Below are 4,470 nucleotides of genomic sequence, written 5' to 3' on the forward strand. Positions count from 1 at the left end.
TTAGGAGGTATTTTTGTTTTTTTAATATTATTTTTATTAATTTTAAGGGTAATTTGGTCAAGAAAATAAAATTAAAGTAGAAAATGATGATTTCATAACGTTTTGTAACATTGAGGATGATTTTAATAAGGAAAAAAGACAAAAAAAAAAGTATTTAACCCTTCTTTTTATTACTACTATTATTGCTGCATTTTTTTCTTCTCTTCTCTTTATTGATTTTGCAACATTATGTATTTTTTTCTCTCAAAAAGAATTATGAAAAAATAAAATAATAAAATGAAGAAGAAGAAGCAGCAGAAGATGAGGAGAAGGAAGAGGAAAAGTTTTAAATTATACAAAATTTATCAGTATAAATACACCGAAAATTCTTAACAATACATAAAAATATCTTAGTTTTATACCGAAATTTACTGTAAATACACAAAAATATTTTTTTAATGTTGTTTTTTCCTTTTTTATTTTTTTTAGTTGAATGAATGTAGGTTCATTTTTTTTCCAAGTAATTTTGTAGCATTATACGTTTCTTCTTTTTTTTGTTTGATTTTTTTTTTATTTTTATTAAGAGAGTAAAACAAGAAAAAAAAGATGAATAATAAAAAAAAGAAGATGACGATGATGATGAAAAAGAAGAAGAAAAAACAACAGAAGATGAAGAGGAGGAAGATGAAGAGTTTTGAATTATGCAAAACTTATTAGACAAATACATCGAAATTTCTCAACAATATACAAAAATGTTTCAGTTTTATACCGAAATTTACTATAAATACATAGAAATATTTTCTTTAATGCTGCATTTTTTTCTTCTTCTTTTCCTTCTTTCTTTCTTTCTTTTAGTTGAATGAATGTAAGTTCATTCTTTTTCAAGTAATTTTACAACATTATATGTTTCTTCTTTGTTTAATTTTTGTTTTTATTCTTATTAAGAGAGTAAAACAAAAAGAAACTTGAGAAGGTAAAACAAGAAGGAAAAGATCAATAAAAAAAAAAAAGATGATGATGAAAAAAGAAGAAGTAGCAAAAGATGAGGAGAAAGAACTAGGAAGAGGAAGAGGAACAGTTTTGAATTATGCAGAACTTATTAGTACAAATACACCAAAATTTCTTAACAGTACATAAAAATATTTTAGTTTTATACCGAAATTTTCTAAAAATACATAGAAATATTTTTTTTAATGCTGTATTTTTTCTTATTTCTTTTTTTTAGTTAAATGAATGTAAGTTTATTCACTTTTAAGTAAATTTGCAGTATTATATGTTTCTTTTTTTTATTTTTTTTATTTTTATTCTTGTTAAAAGAGTAAAATAAAAATAAACTTGAGAAAATTCTATGATAAAAATTCTATGATAACGATAACAATAACGACGATAACGATAATTACGATACGTATAAGAAGACGACAATCATTATAACGATGATGATCATGATGATGAAGATGATGGAGGAGAAGGAGAAAAGAGAAGGAGGAGAAGAAAGTTCAATGAGAAAAGAAAGAGGAAGAGAAAGAGGAGAAGAATGTGGTGTTGGTGACCAAGATAACAAAAGAGAAAAATAACGAAAAAGAAGGAGAAGAAGAAGAAGCAGGAGTATCAAGGGTGACGAAAAGGACGAAGATATTTTAATTAAATTATAAAAAATTTGTTATCCTAACTAATTTTTTATACATATTTAATAATAAAAGACTGAATCAATTAGCACATTAGCAGTTAATGATACACTAGTATTTATAATTTGAAACTAGAATTATTAATGAATACTAGAAAAATTAAATTTGTATAAAACTATAATTGTTTGAATTAAAATTTGCAATTGAAAATTTTAAAAAGCTAAGCAATGAAATTGAAAGATACATAAAGTCATAGAGAGCTATATAAAGAAAACATAAAGAATTTAAAATTTACTTTTTGATAACGAGAAGATGACCACTAGGCAAAAAATAGATAAAGAAGGTTAAAAATATAAAAATAAAAAGAGAATTTAAAGAAATAAAAGAGTGATAACCAAAAAACTAAATTTGATTAGGTTAAATAATAGTTAAAATAATAAAAAAATAAAAGAATAAATTTGTGATTTTGACCAATTGAATTTAATTTATTTGTAATGGCTGCGCCTACTCATGGGCCCCAAATTCAGCTTAACAAATTTAATCTTTATTATCTTATCTTATTTTTATGTTATCTTCTTATCTTATCTTTACTTTTATTTTTCGTAGGTAATACTCTATATATATTTAGTTTTATCTTCATAATTCAATCAATCAACAATCAATAAAAATTTCTTCATCTTTTCTTTTTCTATTTTTTTACAATTTTATTAAAGAAGAAGAAAAAGAACGTGTAGTAGGAGAAGTGCGTAAGTGTAAATGACTTATTGAATTTATTTGGTTAAATAATTTGTATGTAGAGATTAATTCAATTAAGTATTGAAGATGCTCAATAATAATAATTAGATTAGATAAAGTAAAGTAGTATATAAAGAGAGTGAGAGAATGAAGTGACGATTTCAACAAACTCCTAAAACCAGTTTTCTTTTTGGCGCGCCAGCACTCTTTTGCAATTCTTATATCTTCGAAGATCAAAGTTGCTTTTGCTAACGAGATTCAAGCTTTGTTGAACCCTTACATCAAATTCTTCTATTTCTGTCTTTCTTCCTTATTTTTTTTCTTACTTTCGATCTACTTGCTGTGAATTTCTTTCTCAAGATTTGGTGTGCTTAGCAATTGTGTAAAATTTAGGTTTCATGTTTCTTAGTAGAAGCACTTTTAAAGATTCGGAATTTCTTGTAGGTTGTGAACAAATCCGTGAGAATGAGTGACATTGAAGCAGTTGCATTCCTTAAGAGAGGAGCAGAGGGTACAGAGTGCCGAAAGGAAAAGAAGCAGAAGATGAGGAGGACCATGGATTTGAAAGCATCTCGCCAATGTTCTACCATTCTCAATGTTTTGTCCTCTCACAAACATGGATGGCTTTTCAATCAGCCAGTGGATCCTGTTTTGTTCCAAATTCCTGATTATTTTGATATCATAACACATCCCATGGATTTAGGCACAATTAAATACAAGCTCGAGTCAAATAGCTATCCTTTCATGGAGGATTTTGTGGCTGATGTCAGATTGACCTTCTGTAACTCCATGATATACTATGCCCGTGGTGATGAAGTTTATAAAATTGCAATGGAGCTCAGCCAAATATTTGAGGGTAAATGGGAAGAGTTTGAGAGAAGTTTGAAGTGTGTTAGATTACTACAAATTTAACAACATAATAAAGAAACTACAATATTAGATATAAAATAGCCTTCAATCATTATTCTTGATCACTTTCTACATCTTCTTCATCATCAAAAGTTTGCAAATCAAGATTTAAACCTGAAAATCAAAAGATATAACAATTAACAAATTAATTGGTACAATGTTAAAAATGAACATAAATAAAGATTAAATAAATACTTAGTATAAATTATAACACAGAACACCACTATATAGTACTATAAATTATAACACAGCACCCCATCATGAGTTGAAACAAATAATAAAACAGCACACCACTATATAGTACTACAGATTATAAGCATTTGGTCATTCAAGCACATGAGTGGTAAATGTAAAGCAGAGGGAAAAAACATAATTAGGTGCTATTATAATATAAGACTTTAAATTATTAAAATGAATAACTACCAGGACTCAGTTACCAATAATAATTCATAAGCACATGAATCATATAAATAGAGCAATAATAATTCATAAGCACATGATTTGTCAATAATAAGAAGGACCTTTTCTTCCTGTGATGCATATCATTCTTGAATGAAAATATGATTGTTATTGTCATTTATACAAAACTAATGTTATTGAAGTAGGAGTGACAATTATTAAAAGAAGAAACTATAATGTCATTGAAGAAGAAGAAAAGAAAGAAAAAAAAAGGTAATGATTTTCTGCCAAGAGATAAAAGGCACAAGATAACAAAACAGAGGCCCTTGTGCAAACTGGATGTCTCAATGTACATCATAAACTTTGCTTTAAATAATTGATAGATGAAAATTAAATTGAAGCCAAAAGGGAAAAATAAAAAAATGAGTATATACCCATTTTGATCCTCAAAGAATTTCAGACGGGACACTTTAGTCCCCAACTAAAATTAATTACTCGATTAGTCCCTAACAATTAACTCCGTCAGTCATTTAAGTCCTTTATTCCGTTAATTCTAACGGAAGACAAAATAGTCCCTGACAACTCTAACAGGGGACAAAATGGTCCCTGATCTCCTTTGTTTGGAAACGACACTGTTCTCTCCCAATTTTCATCATATCTCGCATAACACTAACAGTTTAACACTGTAACTTCAAACTACACAATGCACACTCTATAAATTTAATGTTCACAAGAAAAAAATCTTCAACTTATTCTCAACCAATTCATACTCAGGAAACTAATGTCTATGTCTCTCAGCTAGTTGTCGTCTTCGATGGATCCC

Source organism: Arachis ipaensis, chromosome B03 (assembly GCF_000816755.2).
Source record: "Arachis ipaensis cultivar K30076 chromosome B03, Araip1.1, whole genome shotgun sequence".
In the NCBI taxonomy this organism is placed as follows: domain Eukaryota; kingdom Viridiplantae; phylum Streptophyta; class Magnoliopsida; order Fabales; family Fabaceae; genus Arachis; species Arachis ipaensis.